This window comes from Stegodyphus dumicola, chromosome 2, assembly GCF_044657685.1.
Source record: "Stegodyphus dumicola isolate Sdum_Otavi_A_Nest chromosome 2, ASM4465768v1".
In the NCBI taxonomy this organism is placed as follows: Eukaryota; Metazoa; Arthropoda; class Arachnida; order Araneae; family Eresidae; genus Stegodyphus; species Stegodyphus dumicola.
In genome coordinates this window covers 188,447,288-188,466,637 of record NC_140769.1, presented here as the reverse complement: position 1 = coordinate 188,466,637, position 19,350 = coordinate 188,447,288, and the positions used below count along the sequence as shown (strand labels likewise).

At 32.0% G+C, this 19,350-nt stretch overlaps 1 protein-coding gene across 3 annotated transcripts in view; it reads right to left on the bottom strand.

Annotated features, from left to right (window-relative positions):
- LOC118184299 (uncharacterized) overlaps positions 1 to 19,350 on the bottom strand; it is a 414,080-nt gene that overhangs the window by 228,904 nt on the left and 165,826 nt on the right. Inside the window, exon 1 of one of the 3 annotated variants that reach the window (XM_085811554.1) lies at positions 1,553 to 1,638. The exons of the other annotated variants lie outside the window; for them this stretch is intronic. The gene's annotated coding sequence lies outside the window, so the exon portion shown is untranslated. Of the gene's footprint in view, positions 1 to 1,552; positions 1,639 to 19,350 lie in introns of those variants that run through there. 3 annotated transcript variants of the gene reach the window in all.

Below are 19,350 nucleotides of genomic sequence, written 5' to 3'. Positions count from 1 at the left end.
TGTGAAATTTTTTCGAATAAAAATAATTGAAGAGGTAACATATGAATAAGAGTTTCTAACATCGCCTATGACACTTTTCATTCAAACTAAGAATGAAAGTATATGGGAACTTTAAAAATGCTTTCGTGAATTTTAAATTTCTTATATTCATTACAAGCTGGGTGAGAAGAAGAGATTAATATAAATAAGACATTTGCCATAAGAATATGAGTCATTTAAGAATACCTTTCTTCCTAATCAGTTGGCTGAAGAGCCAAAATTTGGAGCGAACTCTTTGAGTGTTAGCTTTTCATAAAGTTTAAATGATTGCTAGTTTCAACTTTTTTTTTTTTTTTTTTTTTTGTTCTAATATTAAAAATAATCCCCTACTTCAGTTAGAATCTTAATTCTATGTTTATATTTTTAACAAATATCAAGGCTATTTTATGATGTTTTTCAGAAACATTAAGCGAATCGTAAGCAGTTAATGCAAATTTCTTGTATAATTAGTATCATATGCAAAATTCTTTTCATATTTGCATTAACATTTTGTTTAAAATGTAATATTGGCATTCATTATTCAAAGAAATATTTCTAATAGTTTTCATAAAAAATTCTACGTGATCTACTACGATGATCTTCAGGTTTACTTCATTAGCAGTTCACGCGATAAGACTTAATGAAAAAAACAACAGTCGTATAATGACAAAACTCACTGTTTCATTCATTGCAAACTGTAAACGCAAAACTAAAGAAAAATTCCCAATTTAAGTAAGAATGTGTAATTTAGAAGCTTCTAATTAGTTTACCGCTTCTTAAAATTGTTAAATTTTGAAGTGTTATAAAAATAGTTTTCATTTACAGTTTAAAAACGTTACTTCTCCAGAACTACTTTTCTGAACCAGAAGAAACAATGGCAGGTTATTTGTAATGCTTAATTCACGAACATATGGTTTTAAAGCAGTTACTTTCGAAAAAAGGAAATAATACGAAAAGATTTAGCTTATTTTGAAATATAAATTCAACTTAATTTATAAGGAGAAAATATTACAAACGCTTATATCAAAACTTAATTTTAAATAAAAATAATGTTTACAGTTTAGTCTGCAAAGTATTAAAATTATACAACATTTACCGCTTAATATTCCTATTGCGACTAATAAAAATCATTGAAATTATTAAAACACAGGATATATTAGAATGCATATTGAATTCTGAGTATATAAACCTATTTTAATCCCGCAATTAAATTGTGGGATTAGCCTAAATTTAACGAACACTCAAAACTACTTTCTTACTTCAAGTTGGCAATATAGATACATACTTATCAAACACGAATAGTTACACGAATATAAAATTCGTTAAATAGAGAAAAAATTCACAAAAAAATCACAGTTTAGTTAATGTTGAAATAGGATTAAATAATCAATAATTTATCAGTAAAGTTAAATTAATTATGCTTGTTATTTAATTATCATTCATTATATTAATTATAATCAAATAACATATAAATTATTTATATAAGGTTCAGTTAATTTTAAAACTTTAAAATATACTGTGAAAATTTTCCTACCCGCAAAAGAAAATCTCAGCAATTTCATCCTTCCCTGACTTTTACCTGCCATCGCCTTCGTCCACGGCTTTGCATATAGAAGAATTTTTCTTTCCTAAAAAAATTATGAAAGTTGTTTTGGCGATTTTCGGGAATTTGAAAAAAACAGACACACACGTAGCTATGAACACCAAAAAATTTCAAAAAATGTAAAAAAACACAAAAAAGGAAAATATGAAAGGATTCAGTTATTAACGTCGCACCAGAGGGTTTGTTAAAGTTTTTTATGCTCTCACTGTACTTGTATTAACTTTAAAATTAAACATTACTTAAAATTCAACTTTCAGATTGAAAATTTTTGTAATCAACACCTTTTTGGAATTTCCGATAGAGTTCTAAGTGCTGCATATATTTTTGTATTTTTAATTTTTTTCCTCTGTTTATCCTATAAATGTTCAGTTTTCTTAATAATATAACTTATAAAACTTTTTCTTTTGTCTTTTTATTATTACCTTTTGGTCTTTTTAATTGTATTTATTAAACATCAGGGTTCACCAGCGGCTGAGCTGGTTATCGTTGAACACTGGTAGTTCGGTCATAGGTTCGAATCTCGCAGCCAGTTCCCTTTAGAAAGTCCTCCACGAAGGCATCCCTCCCCAAAGCCCGCTAGTAATTTTCCTTAATCAAAGTAACTAACTAACTTATTAAACACCACTTTCTTCTCACTTACGACATATGAAATTTTAAAACAACATATCTTTAGAATTCTTCATAGAGTGTTAACTGTTGACAATTTTTTTTTTTTTTTTTTTTTTTTTTTTTTTTTTTTTTTTTTTTGTATTCGCTAGATTATTTCTTTAATACATGGAAACAACATTTGGCAGTAATATCTCTTTATTTGAAAAATGATGTGGACTAAAAGCAAGGATCGAAACAAACAGCCAGTTCTGGTACTGAAAATTGACATGTACAAGTATGAATGCGCAAACGATATTCAAATACTATCATATCAGTTGCCATTTACTATCATAAAACTAGTCTTACTCTTTTACAAAAATATACAGTTGCTTTAATTTGCTTGAAGTCTATATGAAATCACTGGCAGACTTCGTATGACTCTCCTGTTAGTGACAGAAATGCAAATAAAAATATAGAAACTATATTCAACTGTTGTAGCTACCGTTATTGAATGTTAGTTAACACTAAGGAACGTTTATATCTCTACCTGAGCAATTTGTGTACGGGTACTATTCGAACACGCCAGTAAAAGACAGTTCTATTATAGCTTTCATTGACTTTTCTGCAATACTTTAAAACTTAAATGATTGTGTTAATTGTGTTACAGTCACTCAAAAGCAGAGTAATATCATGATGTTTCAAGAAAACTCAGATTTGATTGATCCTTACAGCCCATTGAAATTTTTAAAGCTGATAACGTAAAAATTCAAGTTACGATTGCAGGGAATCAAGCCATGGATCTTCCAGTTGCCAGATGGATACGTTAAACAAATTTTTTTAATGAAATGAAACATTTTTAACTAGATTTTAAAATTTAATTAATAAATATTTATCAAAACATACATAAACTATAATAAAAGTAGTGGAAAAGAAAAATTTTAATTTATATTTATTCTCTATCTGAAATCTAAAGATTAGAACTTGAAAGAAATTTTGTTTAGTTGTAGTTTGTGAGTTAACTGTACTAACAATTAAATGCTTACTCTCAAATTGACATTTAGTTCAGATAAATCTAATGTATTAGAATAACCACTAAATGAATAGCTTAAAATAAAATTCACCAAAGTATGAAAACTTTTCAAGCTGGACAAAGCTTGAAAATAACTAATTACAATAACTAATTAGAATTGTTATCTTTCTTTTACTTTCGACACATATCGAAAAAATATATATGTTTGTAAGTGAATAATTATAAGCTTCCTTATAACTTATTACAAACTGATGACGTTTCGATTCTGATAAAATTTGTAGCCCTTCTAAAGAAAAATAGCTAGAAACTATCATCATCAGAAATTGTAAATGCTCATCCGTCAATCTAGTTTTTTAATTATTAGTTTTCGACTGCAAAAAATGATGTTCACATATAAATATACTCCCAAAATAAACGATTATTCTTCGTGCAAAAATTCCCAGCTTCGAGAGTTTATCTTTTGACAAGTAAGAAATAAAATTAATGAAACTTGTATCTTCAAATTCTTGAATAAAATTTATATTACATTGTTAATTAATTAGCTGCATTTGCTAATTTTCTATTACGATGTAGGAAATACATGACACTTTTTCATTCATTTGAGTTTCTTATAATTGCACTTTGACGTTAAAAGCTTTAACACAAGTATACATGTAAAGGATAATTTTATTCATTCCTTGCGGCTCTATACTGAAAATATTTAAATGGCCGGCTGAGTCAACAGGGAATAATAAATCTGTTAGTTATTCCATGTATCATTATGTAGTAGTTCGGTGATTTTAGTTAATTATTTATTTTGTAGTTGTGTCATGAAAATTTTGCTTTAGCATACTAAATTAATTGAATAAATAAAGAATACCTCAATGAATGTTTCTTACTAGGTTTTAAATAAAATGAAATAGAATATAAATACAATTAAAAATCTGAAGCTTTTAAATTTTATATTAAGTGCATAGGGGCGTTTTTTTTATTTGGGTAAAAACATTTAAAAACAGAATAGCTTTAGAATTTCCGATAGACAAGTTTCGGGCGCTGAAGGATAAAAAATATATTATTCCGCAAAGTGTTGTGCCACTGCTCGCTTTGAAATAGCTGAGTTTGCTAATCAAAAATACGTTAAAGTTTAAAAAATATGAAATAAATAATATAGGAAATTAGGAACTCCAAATTAGTGTTTGCAGGTGCTCATATTCGAGTGGAGGACTATGTTATTTAAATTTTGTTGACTCTAAGTACCGTTGTTTTTCACAATCTGAGAAACATACGTACATTTATACAGATTCTTCATTATTTAATTTCTTTAAATATAATACAGTGCGGTAATATTTAGTGGCAGCAATTTGGAAAGTGATACAGACATTTATAGCCATTCAATGTAAAATGTCGTTTTGAGACAAATGGCCATTTGGCCTAATAAATAAGCAAATGAAAGCATTTTAACACAGCTCCTCGACCTAACTACGTCACCTAAAATAAAAAATGTTGCCTTTTACTGGTTCGTGGATTTGGAATAACACTTCTTAACACTTCATCGGGATTTCGAAATTTTCCTGCTATGCAGGATTTTGCTGTTGAACTGTATGTGGCGTAAGTGTGAAGAAAACAACGCTTAATAATAGAAAGCTAAACTAAGTAAATAAATAAATGAATTAGCAGGAGTGAGTGGAAGAGCAGACTAGGAGGCTGCGAGCTCAGCAAGAGTGTAAGTTTTACTCTCGAACACATCGTTGCAAAACTATCAAAAACATTTACTGGTGGCAAACTCCTTAAAGATAGTTTGATTAAATCTACTGAACTTCTTTCTTCTGACAAACGACGATTATTTAAAAATAATAATTTGCCATCCATCATGGTCATAGAATAAACTAATAAAATCGCTAGTGATTTACGATGGCAGTTAAAAAAAAAAAAGATTATATTTGGCATCATTCTTAAGAGGAGCTGAAGAGTACTGATATAGCATAAATTAAATCACAGATACAGTACAATTTGCTTTTTTTTTTTTTTTTTTTTTTTTTTTGTGTGTGTGTGTGTGTGTGTGTGTGTGTGTGTGTGTGTGTGTGTGCGCGTGTGTGCGGGATGTTACTGACGAATTTGAAGTAATTCAAGAATTACTAGAAATAATTCTCTGTGAAAGGAATAATCGGTTCGCAGGAATGTTTTTTCTTGAGATAGAGGAGAAAAGAGAAAAGCAAAATTAAGAAATATGGTAAAAGAAGAAAATGTTTAGAAAATATTTTTCACTATTACGTTATTCACAAAGCCAAAAGTTTGCCAAAAGTTTTCAGATGGATAATGTTACGGAAAAAGAAAGCAAAGAAGTAGACTCTAGCCGCATATCTCTGAATCTCTGAATCTGATTGAATATCTTTTCTATTGCTTGAAGAAACTGAAATTACGAAGAAATGATTGTTGCGAAATGCCGAGCTGCAGTAAGATAGCTTCTTTGCAAAGCGGGGTTAAGTTTGCCAGAAAGTGTCAGGGTTGCCATATTTGGCTCGAAATCGACCATTTGGCGACATGCCATAGACGGAGCGAGAACGTCTCGAGAATGCTCTCCAAGGTAAGTTAAAGCTATATATACCCTGCCTATACGTGGAGTGTAATTTTATATTCAATTTAGTAGTAGTATTTTCAGTTCAGAAATTAGCTTGAGAGCAACCAAGTCGAGTCGGGAGCTGTACTTTAGTGGTTTGTCGTGAAACTGTCTTCACACTTATATCCTGATAGGCTGAAGGCTGTATTGCTGATTGCCTCAGCATGTTTATCGTAATTTTTCGACTACTGTAAACTCGTCTTTGGAACTGTTCTGTGTATTACTGACGAATAAATTGTGATTTGATTCTTTGCCATAAAGCTCAATTCAACAACAAAAGCACAAATGTTTAAAAAAAAAACAACGAATTCCCAATAGAGTGTTAGAGGTTTGCCACACATATTTTTATACCCGCTAATATTATTTCTTAAAAAACTAGCCCTTTGCGCGACCAGCCGCCTGAAGTAGTTATCATAAAAAAAAAGAAAAATTATGTAATAATTGTAATAAGTCCAGGTAGTGTAATTTCATAAACAAATATTGAATCTTAATTAATTAATGATTGCTTTTAAATCGTTCAGTTTATTACTCAGTAACCATCCAGATTAAATATGAAAGCATCTTAAGCTTTACTGAACGGCAACATACTGGCTCGTGAAAGATAAAGTATTTTATTTCCAGCCATAGCAACACGTTGATTTCATAGAGACGAGTATGTTAAATGCCAAGAACATATACACGTACATGCAGATTCATAATTATGAAATTTCTTTAAAAATAAAAGAGGTTTAAAATATTTGATTGCAACAGTTTGAAAAATGATACTCCGTTTATAGTGAATCAACGCAAAATCCTATATTGGGGCTAATAGCCTCTTTTGGCCTAAGAGATAGAATGATCAGTGTACTGAACAGCTACTACACTCTGATAACTGATGAACTAACTGTGTCAAAGTTTTTGCCAAACGCTAGTCATGCATTAGGCATGCGATACACATCACCTGACACACAATCACGCATTGACTAAGACAAATTCCTAATCTATTCATACTATCTTTTTTTCCTTCAGCAGAAATTGTGCACATAAGCTCAGTAGCACTATGACTCAACACAGAAGTTCTCGGGAGGAAATTTCATAGTTTCATGAGCTCACCCCCTTCATTTACCTGTTAAGTATTTAATTATATTTTATTAAATATAAAAAACTATTTTTATTCAACTTTTGGTATTTACCACCGTTTTCTACACTTATTTGTTTAATTCATAGAACGCAACAGAAAATAATCTGAACCTAAGTAAATGTGTATATACCACACACAGACACATATGTATGTATATATATATATATATATATATTTAAAGTTTTAGAAAGTAGGGGAAGGGGAATGATCTTCTAGTAACGGCGGAATTTGTACATGGGACAAACAAGTATGAGAACTGCTCTAAAACGGTAAGCACCGTATTTACAACAAATAAATTATTAAAATATATCAGCGAGTCGTGTAAATTTGCTTCAGGAACCACCGTTTCCGACTTTTCCATTCCTTTCTTACACATCTTTTAACGTATCAGAGCACTCTCACGCATCCTTCAATTCGACGAACTCAGCATAAGTTGTTTCACAAAACACAAACTCGGCTGTCAGTGCAGTAGGCTCATTCGTAGTACAACTGTATTATCAAATATCATGTTGCGCACTAGGAGATGATTATATAACACTCCCGCCTGCTTACAGAAAAAGGCATGGAGAACTAAATCAACAGGCATAATGCCTGATATTCACTATCGGTCGTGCAGGCAATCTCGCCCCACTAGTTTCTCAATTCTGAAGGAGAATACCCCCACCCAGGGGAGGTCTGACGTTTTTCCATCCTTCTTTCCTTACCAACAGCCTCTCGAGAGGAATTTCAGCTCACCATATATTTTGAGTGCCTCCTCTCCGCGTAGATACTATACACTTACAAACATGCATGGCTCTTCAAGAATTCGAACATGGGCCTATCGGTACGGTAATCAGCGTGACTAACTACTATACCCGCTGGACGGATTTAGTGCAGTGAGGCACAGGAGGAAATGGGCGGGACACCAGAATTTCACCATTTGTCGTGTACAGTATAGTTCCGTTAAATGTACAGTTCCTCCCCGATTTTGAGGGAAATCTCCCCGAGAAGGAGGCTGGAGTAGGCGGTAATCTTCGTCTACTATCACCAACCTCTTGAGAGGACTTTTGGCTCGCCATGTATTTTGAATGCCTCCTTGCCGAACAGACATGAACATCTAAGTACTCGTGCACAAACCTAGAAGTCCGTGGTACAATACTCGCCAATGAACCTGGAGTATTTCAATTCTTGACGAAAGATGCAGCGCTAATTTTTAGCCGATCGTGGACGCTAAAACTTTACTAAGAAAACTGTTTTCAGGTTAGCAATGCTTCCCCAATTTCTGGAACTGATGTTTAATCACATTTTAATAAATGATAAGATATATACGGTCATCATTTTAAGCTAAACATTTTAAATAAGTAAAATAAATTTATATTTTTCTTCTGGAAAGAATGATTATTACTTTTTCAAGTAACGAATTTACTTTTAAAAAAATTTGTGTACTTAAAAACAACATAAAAAGGCATTAACTGTGTAAAAAAGAAAGCAAAATGTTAATATATATTATTGTAAAAAATTTACCTTTTCCTCACTAGGAAAGTTATTTCATCCTTATCCAAATAAAGCGATTTCCTAAGTGAAATAGCATAAAGCGATTTCCTAAGTGAAATAGCATTAGAATTTGTCATCCTATTTGAATAAAACAATTTCCCGATTCATCAGTCATAAGAATGACAATCCACATTGCAACAAAACGGCAGATAATGATTTTTATTGCTTGACATGTACTAGTCATCGCCCATTAAAAATAAGTGTTCTGAATATAATTTAATGAATAATGTAATCCATTTTCAATTCGTAGGAAACTCAAATTTGATTCTGTTCTTCTTTTTGATTTTCTCCCCTTTTCTTCAAAATATATGCAATGCTATAAAATAAACTGTCACCAGTAAATAAAATTTAAAAAACGGAGTTTTCATGGACATGAAAATGCTTGCGCCTTTCTTACTTCAGTTTAGCCTTTGAAAGATTAAATGGATTCCGCTAAAAGACTTAAGAGGAATAATCGCTTATCATATGTAGAAGAAAATTCCACCGTCTTAGAAATAAGATTTTCTAACGGATTGTGTGGGGAGAAGAAATGTTAGAGATTATTTTCTGAATAGAATCTTTCATGTACACATATTACTTTTTCGTGTGCATAGCCCTTTTTTGCTTAGATATAAAAATATTTTTAAATATTAAGATGGGACTGCTATAGAAAATTTTGAGACCACTTGGACGCAGATAAATAAATATTTTCAAATTTGTAGATACAGTTTAATATAGTCCGGAATTCACGGAAAAAAATTCTTAAATTCATGTTTTTCCCGAAACAACAATAAAGTAGATCACGTACAAAAGGAGAAAAAAAGCCCCCCCCCAAAAAAAAAGAGTCAATCAGAAAATAACACTGCAGAGTAAAAACATTACTGAAGGAAATAAAAAACAATGTGAAACACGAGAAGATACACATTATAAATTAGTAATCAAAACGAGTAATAACCAAAATAACAACCAAAAAAAATCTGATGTGTACACCACATGACTTCCTTGTACGGAATATTAAATTATACGCATTTTTTCTTGCATTTTATTTAAACTTATTAGATTGAATTAAACCTACTTCGCCGACAGCGCATAAACCACAATAGAATAAATGCATTCTTTAAAATTCTCTTTGTTTACCATAGCGACACTCTGGCGCTAGGTTTACTTAACAGTATTATATTTCATTCATATTATAACGCAGAATGCAGAAAATGTATATCATTTAGAGAATTATCTAATCGTTGCCACATGTTCTTTTCAAATACTATAATAAAACAGGAACTATGTATAAAAAAAATTAAGCAAGCAAAACAAAAAAGAAACAGTTTTTTACAGACGATTGAGTATTTCTCATATAATTAATTCAGTTCTCACTTCGCGTAAAAGGCAAAAATACATAAAAACTCAAAATATCTATACTAAAAATTACAAAGTAAATCTCAAACGCTTATTTCCTCGAAAAAATTCCAGAAAGAATTAAGCATGATTTAATTGGCAATAATAAATGAATGCGTTATCTTTGTTGTTGCGGGCCGCCATTAAAAACAGGCTTAGCGGCAATTAAACAACTTTAAAATTGCTGATAATTTTAAAATCTGAAACTTTTCAGATTTTCTTTTTCTTAAATTTATTTTTTGTTTTAGCCCAAATGTGGTATTATTCTCCTAACACAATTTTGCGTTTTTTGTTTTTGTTTTGTTTTAAATACTCCATTTAATAACGTTATTCTTCATTATTTTCCTACACCGTAATTTCGAAGACAATAAAGTCTTTTTTAGTAGCGGAAGAGGTGTTTTATCCCATTTCTCTTGAATAACTTTCCAAACTCAATAAAAAGTTGTTAGGTCGATGTCTGGACAATCCGCTTTTTAAAAGTCCAAAAACGCAAAAATCGTAGATGGTACATCAGGAGATTTAGTAGAGATATGCGTGAAGGTTATGATTTCGATACACGTTTCTTGTTTCTTTTTCTCCAGGAAATTAACAGTGGATTTTGACTTGCGGCTGCTTGCTTTGTCTCGATTCAGTTCTACGGATTGATGGCACTGTGAGTAAAGTGAAAGTATTTCATATTTGAATATTGGGTATAAATTGTGTTTCTGATAGTATGTGGAGTTGGCTTTAACAGCTTTCTGCACTCTCTTTAATTTTTATTTAACGTTATATCAAAAAACAGCGACAATCATAAATCCCTTTAAATCCCATTGAAAAACTTCATTTAGATTCTATGAGACATGTTCCAAGATTTTTTTCTTGTCTTTGATGATAATAAATAGATCTCTTTTTATTGTGGTCATTTAACTATACCATGATTCATGTATTGTGAAAACATTTTTCCTTTTTATCCGAATAATTGTTTCTCATGAAGAATTCTGCAGCGCGTTCTGCTTTCGTCGATATGTCGTGGAGAAAAAGATGCAAGTTACGTCCTTTCGCATTTTTAAGATCCAAATCAACATTGACCACTTTGTTTACAGTTGACACTGAGCATTTTAATGATTTTTCAACTGTCCTTTGACTCGGCAGATTTTCTTAAAGTTCGTATTTTGCAAATTTGAAGCATTCCAGTTTTTGCTTGGGTGTATACTTTTTTGTCAATTTTTGTCAATTTGGAACAATTTTTGTCTTTGAAATCAAACTTTGACTTTTTTCTTTTATTATTGACAATAATGTCTATCGTTAATTTAGATACTGAAAAAGCATGGCCCTCATAGCATTTTTTAATAATTAAATAAGAAGAATTTTCTTCGGAAAGAACACAAACATAGCCTTCTGTCCATTGCTTCTTCAAAAGGACCATTTTGCATGAAAACAAAATTGTCAAGTAGGAGACGGTAATTTACACTTTTAAAAACATAGCTGCAGTTAAAAAAATTTTCCCAGCAGGTGGTTTTTTATAGCAAAGCAAGTTTGTCTAAATAATGTGCGATCAGTCCCTGTATAAAGGAGTCATGGGGTTAGAAATAATCAGATTTTATTATACAGTGTTGCTTGCGGAAATGGCAGGTTGAGATGTTACAGAGTTATCTGAAATCTGTTGAACAGTGGGTTAAAGTAATCCTCATAGCTAAAATGCATATCGGAGAGCTTTGCACTTGTGTAACGATGTATACTTAATTCGTGTAATGATTTATACGATCCATATTTCACATATTCATGTAACGAGCATCCATTAAAGATGAGAATGACTATTTAGGTAGTATAACGTTTTTATCTATCACTTAAAACAGATACTTTTGAATAAATTTGTCTATTAGAAAAGCAGATGATAAATTTCTTTTATTTAATTACATGCGAAATGTAATTAAGCAACGATCTCGTAAATTATGATATAATAAGTTTCCTGTTTAGCATAAAATATATTGATTATTTTGGAATTTTTTTTAATTAAAAAGCTGGCTCTTGCATTTATTTTCATTTTTTGAAGTTTCAGCACAAATATCTATATATATTGAGAAACATGCCAAAAATTTAACATCGAAAAAAATTCATGAACGTATTGTTAAAACTGGAATTTGCAATCTTAAAGAATGCACTAATACTATGAAAACAGTGCTTTTATTCAGTTATAATTCACGTTCAGGATCAAATTTCAAACAGGTATTTTATTGAAAAGAAAGAAGGATTAACAATTTTGAAATTCTATGCATTCAAAATTTCTTTATATTTGTTTTAAACTTTTTTTATAAAATTTGCCATTAAACGATAGTCGTTTTTGGCTTAAAAAAAATAATTTATACAAAACGTTCTGAAAATGAATTCATATAAGTATTTAGACACTTTGAACAAACAGGTTCTTTTTAATGAAAACATGAATATATAACGGGACATTCAATACAACCGAACATTTAAGGCTGCATTTTTAGTACCGTTATCTTGATTGAACCTGATTGTAGTTTGCGTTCAGATGCTTTCAGGTTTCTATTAAAAATATTTATGTACTATTTATAGTATATAAATTTATTTAATAGTTTATTTGTTTAGTAATTTATTTATTTAATAATTAATAGTTTATTAATTTATATACTATTTTCTACTAAGAATATTTCATACTATTCATACAGATAATACAAATAATACAAATTGGTAAATTTGTATTATTTTTTCTTACAAACCATATTTCTCATCTGAGAGGCTAAATAATTATACATCCACCATGATGCTTAACAATTAGATTTTCGGATTAAATGTTTTATTCGGCTTTCGCCACACAGTAATTTGTCCATCGGACCTAAATGTACTAAATTGGGACTTTTCTGTAAATATAACATTGTTTTAACATGATAAATTTTTGTCATCGTATATTTTGAAAACGCCAACCATTATTAATATTATTATTATTGTTATTATTATTATTATTATTATTATTATTATTGTTATTATTATTATTATTATTATTATTATTATTATTATTATTATTATTGGCTTTCTTGCTGACGAAGAATTTTCTTCTTGCTGATCGCCAATGTATCTATTGGCTCTTAATGATTCTATTAACAGTTTCAGAGTTAACTTTTATTGCAAACTTTTCTTCTAACTCCGCTATAAGTTTAACAGCAGAAATATCTGCTATTTTGTCTGATTTTTGTAAAGGATAAATCTCTGATTCCTTCATATTAGCTTGGAATGTGATCTAGAGTTCAGTGCATTTTTAACAGGTTCATGCAGTTTTGACAGTTTTATAGCATCAAAGGCAGTCAACGAGCTTTAACCGAGGATTATTTAAATGTTTCGAATATTTTTACCATGTTGGAAATAATGATTAATTTGTAACAAAACTTGTCATTAGTTTGTAACATCATTCCATGTTCACTTCAGATATGGAACTTTTAATATGATTTGCTAAACAAGTAATAACTTCCAAATGCAGACGATAATTTTTTGTGATGCATTTTCATTTAAAATAAAGAATTACGAAAAGGGGCCTTCATTTGTTCAGTTATCTAAAACGTTTCGAGTGTCCGAATTATTTTGTTACCGATTAATATGTTTTGAATAAATTATTTTATTACGAGAAATACTCTATGACATTTATTTTGTAGCAAGCATAGCTTAAAATAAATTATCAGAAAAATATTTCGGGTCTATATTTCAAGGTTTATTACAAGATTGATGCAAATAAATTTCAGAAATACAAATGTCAGAAAACAAATGCGTGCTACTGTATATAAAAGTTACACTTAAAGTTGGGTTTTTAGTCATTTTAAAAGACTTAAGCATTTTACAAAATCTGTATCTAAGCATACAAAAACAGGTTCATGTTTATTATACTCAGTAATGTTATGAATAAAATTTTGGAACAGGATTAAGTTTTAGAGCCTGCTCACGTTAAAAAAAACTTACAAGTTAAAAGCCGTTATTTTTATTTTATTGTATTACTATTTGTTATATTTACCATTTGCTGTTTACAGTTTGATTTCTCTGGCCTATTATCCATTCCGAAAATATTCAGTGGTCTTATTTTGCAAACTTGATGTAATTGACACAACAATAGAATTGGTAAGTTTTATTGTTTCGTACATTGCGTGAATACCCGGATGCATAATCCACCTCACTTTCTACCAAACCGCAAACTATTAGCCAATACATGAAAGCAATCCAGCCCAATTCTTGGAAGAAGCACTTCTGAGAAGATGAAACAAACAAAAGAAAGGGTGAGAGAGTTTCTACCAATAAACGAACTATCCATCCCATCGTTTGTGAAGGGGAAAAGAAGGATCGCCCCCCTTTTCTATGTACCATCAGGAAGGGATTCTTTAGCTTCCTGTTTCCCAGGAACAAGGGGTAGTAGATTGGGGGTGAAAGACTCCTCCTCGATGATCGCGGCCGATCGATATCGATCGAACAGGGGGCATCGCGGTCGACGCCATCTTGTCACATGACCTCTCACTTTCTTGCGATACCAATTTTTGTTTCGCACCTCCCCCTTCCACACTTATATACTTCAGTCTGTCCATCTACGAGGGCCATCTAGGAAGTAGATTACGTTTCCGTCTGTGTCCGCTAGGGGCGGGGCTAGCGCGGCCATCTTGGGGTTAGAGCGTTGCGCAGCTCAGTCTGCATCTAGCCGTGCTAGTGAGAGGTTCGTGCTGTGCTCCGTTCAGATACTGTGACGGTTTGAAATGTCTGCGTTAATTGAAAATCCCGCGAGCTGCGAGGTGCGCTCAGTAATAAGGTTTCTGACTGCAAAAAACTGTAAACCGATAGAAATCTATCGGCAGCTTCGTGAAGTGTATGGGGACAACATTATCACTGAAGGTGGAGTGTGTCAGTGGATCATAAGATTTCAAAATGGCCGAACCAATGTTCACGACGAAGATCGAAGTGGGAGACCCAGCATAGTGACCGCCGAACTTCTCGAAAAAGTCGATGCTAAAGTCCGTGAAAATCGAAATTTCACAATAACGGAACTTTCTTTGAGTTTTCCACAAATTTCGCGAAGTTTGTTGCACGAAATCATCAGCGAAAAGCTTGGTTACCACAAGTTTTGTGCAAGATGGATTCCAAAAATCTTGACAGAGGACCACAAAAATCAGCGAATGGCTGCAGCGTTGAACTTTTTGGACGCTTACCATAAGGATGGTGACTCTTTACTCGATCGCATCGTTACTGGTGACGAAACATGGGTGAAACATGTGAACTGTGAAACGAAATTGCAATCAATGCAGTGGGGGCACACAAGTTCTCCCCAAAAACCCAAGAAATGCATGCAAACAATGTCGGCAAGGAAGATGATGGCGACTGTTTTTTGGGACAGAAAAGGTGTAATTTTGGTGGACTTCCTGGAAAGAGGCACTACAATAAACTCTCAAAGGTATTGCCAAACTCTCCAAAAACTCAGAAGAGCAATTCAAAACAAGCGCAGAGGAATGTTGAGCTCTAAGATCTTGTTGATTCACGACAACGCCCGGCCCCACACGGCAAATGTCACTCGTAAAGTTCTTGAATCTTTTAAGTGGGAGTTGTTTCCTCATCCGCCGTACAGTCCCGACCTGGCACCGAGCGACTTTCACCTATTCCCAGCAATGAAGAAGTGGCTGGCTATGCAGCGTTTTGATGACGACGCACAGCTGCAAGAAGAGGTAACGAAGTGGTTGAAGGCGCAGGCGGCCGAATTTTTCGACGAAGGAATTTCCAAGCTCGTACATCGCTACGATAAATGCCTTAATTTGTATGGTGACTATGTAGAAAAGTAGTATTTGAGTGTGGCTTTCATCTGTATATAATAAAATTTGTTTCCTATACTTTGTTTATTTTTTTATTCCAAAACGTAATCTACTTTCTGGATAGCCCTCGTATTTTGCCCCTCATTTGTTTTTCGAGTTGGGCATATCTGCAACCTTGACTGAGCGCGAATACGTCCCGCTAATTGATCGGATGATTATATTACTGGAGGCCCGCATTATCTTATCTCTCATCTTGTTAGATTATTCCTCAAACAGCATTTCGTTTCACAATCGTTTCTAAATTGATGATTGGTTTCGCTTTCGTACTCCATATATAACTTTCCTAAGTCGTTTACAATAATAACACAGTGAAGTATTTGAGGCAACTTTGGTAGCGCTGTACGCAATAAAGCTGACTTTACAGTATATTAATTCGGGGAAAATGTAAACATGCTTCTAGCAATTCAGAGAGAGTTGCTCAGACAGATTTAGTTGCGGTATTGAATATTCCCTTATTATTACTCTAAACAAAATTGTACCATCAATCAGGAAAAATCACTTAAATTTTATACCTACATTTTATACCTACACCAAAAGTGAAACATTCAAAATAATAGCATTTAACATTATAGTTTGTATTTTATCGTTGCACATGTCTCTATTTATATCTAAATTGTTACTAAAAAGAGTGGTTTTTCTAATCGTTCTGAATTTACCTCAGCTGTAAAGTACTTTTCCGACGATTGTTTCCTTTTAAATTTTTATCTTCCTATGGAATATACAAATATTTATATATTTTTCAAAAGATTCAAATTAAAAGTATAATTTTTAATACAAACTGATCTGGAGAATGTGGCAAGCTTCTTGGAGCAAACATCTCATTGGAAGAGGTATATATCATAACGACTCCATTAGGTTATAGTTTTTCAGCATAAAGACGAGAACACAGCGTTTTATAGAACAGTGTCCAATTACGGATATGAGAAGTGATACATACAGAACCGTACATACAGTTAAAAAACGATTGTCTGTCATTTTGTCTCTATCATTGCAACTTCATATTGCAGCTGTCTACAAAATGTGTTACGCAAAACACCGGGTTTCCCCGAGTCAAATTCCGAAGTTCAGCAAGACAAAATATAAAGATACATTTAGTTACCTTTGAAAATTAATCAAAAGCTAAGGGAGCTTATTTAAAAGAATGCAAACTACTTTGGGATTTATGTTCGCATTTGTATAAATTGAGTAAAATCGTTACTAGGCTCCAACAAAGGAGTAATATCACGAATAATTTCAATTGCGCCATATATTAAACACATTCATGACTGTCTTCGTCGCAGTGCGTCGGTAATAAAGTGAATACAGAATGCATTAAAAGACGTTTTAAATGATGATGTGAAAATGATTAATTTTATAAAATAGAGAATTAAATTCACGATTTTTTATTTTAATATTAACACATAGAGAGGTGCATAGATAACGGTATTATTCATTCTGCACACATTTATGTCAGCTTTTGACAGATCAGTGTATGCTATGTAATCTGTTTGTAAAGACAATAGGTATTTTATTTTGCAGGAGGAGAGCCGGACATGTTTTTCACTTACACCATGAAGGCACGCGATAAGGAGAGCGAAACATGTTATATTCTCCACCACTAAAGGATTTGGCAGGCCGAGAAATAGTCGCCAACCCTGGTGGTGGCAAATTACCGTCCACCACTTCTTAGTTCGGAGCCATTGTTCGGGAGTAATTTAGAATTTTTTTTGTTTTGGAGAGAGAGGAGGGAAACATGAGGACCAACTATGCTTTAAAACCTGGATTCCAACTCCCTCACCTTCCACTGGCAACTAGAATTACTTTCCAGTTACACCACAAAGGCACGAGCTAAGGATACGAGAAAAGCCTTACACATTTTTTTGTATTAAAATCCTGATCCGAATAAATTGTAGCAATTCTTTATATTTACAGCTATTATAACAGAAAAGCACTAATCGTTCCACTTAAAATTTTGATTCCCCAGCAGAATAATTTAATTTACTACGAGATACGCGTTAATTAAAAACATGGGCTTTATGTCTGGCGTCGTACAGAATTAGATAACATGCATGACTTTGTAACCACTTAAGTTCTACATTCAAATATTTAATTCAAACCTGAGTATAACTTCCTAATTAAGGTTTAACCTACATGTTTGTCTGTGTGACAAGTTAAAAAAATCTGATGTGTACACCGCATGACTTCCTTGTACTGAATATTAAATTATACGCATTTTTTCTTGCATTTCAGTTAAACTTGCATTTCAGTTTCGAATATTGCAAAAAGTAAGATTTTTAATGTTAAAAGTAAACCCGCGAAGTCAAAATACAGCTTCGAAACTATTAAAATGGCCCAGTGTAAACTTTAAACAAAGTGATTAATGCTGATTTGAATCTTAAAAAGACATAAAAAAAGCATCATCTTTCTCAACGACAAATCGCGGAATGCAGAACACGCTGAAGAATTCTTTACGAGAAATATTTATCCGAACAAAAATGGAAAAATGTTGTCATAATAGACGAATCTTGAGTATACTTTACTGACTAAAACAAAAAGAGATCCATTTATTATCATCAAAGAGGCGAAAAAAATCTTAAAACATGGTTCAAGGAATCTAAAGAAAGTTTTCATAAGGAATGTATAATTGTTGCTGTTTTTTTTCCTATAACGGCAAATTAAATATAACGACATAAAAAAAGAGAAATATTTTTAACTCCACATATCAAAAATCTTCTTACGCACAGTGTGATCAAACAGTAAAACTGCATCAAGACAAAGCAAGCAGCGACATCTCAAAATCTACTGTCAGTCATTTAGAAAAAAAAGAAACAAGAAATGGGCATCAAGGCTATAGGAAATTGTACCATGTAACATTTTAATACAGATACATTAAATCTCCTGATCTATCACCAATGTATTTTTTCTCTTATGGATTTTTGAAAAGTGAGTTGTTCAAAAGTCGACTTACACCCTCCTTAGGCTTTGGAAAGCTGTACGAAAGCAATGGAATAAAATACCTTTCTGATACTATAAAAGATCTTATTGTCTTGGAAATTACTACGTATAAAGGTAGTGAAAAATAAATTAAAAAAAAAAAAATCTGAAATATTTCAGATTTTAAATTGCGTCCAAAGGGGCGTTTTTTTAACATTTTATCTGTTACCTTTATTTATTAAATATCATGTTCTTGGCACTTAAATCATAAAATTCAGTTCAAAAGCAATATCCCAAAATAGTTTTAAATTGAGCATATCCATTAGAATTTCCGATACGCAGTCTCGCGCGCTGGAGATAAATATGTTTTTTCTGTACAACGATGCCATCGCTCGCTTTGAAATCGAGTTTGTTAATCAAAAATTCGTTAAATATTTACAAAATATGAAATAGATAATAAAATAAATTCCAAATTTCAAATTTAGGTTTCCACATGCCCATATATTCGCGGTTGGATTACGTCATTCAAAATTCGATGGTTCCATGTACCGTTGTTTTATCACAATTCGAGAAATATACATACATTTATGCAGATTCTTCCTTATTTAATTTCTTCAAATATAATGCAGAACTGTAACATTTCGTGGCAACAGTTTGAAAACTGAAACGGACATTTATAGCGAACCAACGCAAAATCACAAAACGAAAACAATAATCCTTCAGGGACAAAACCCCTTTGGACTA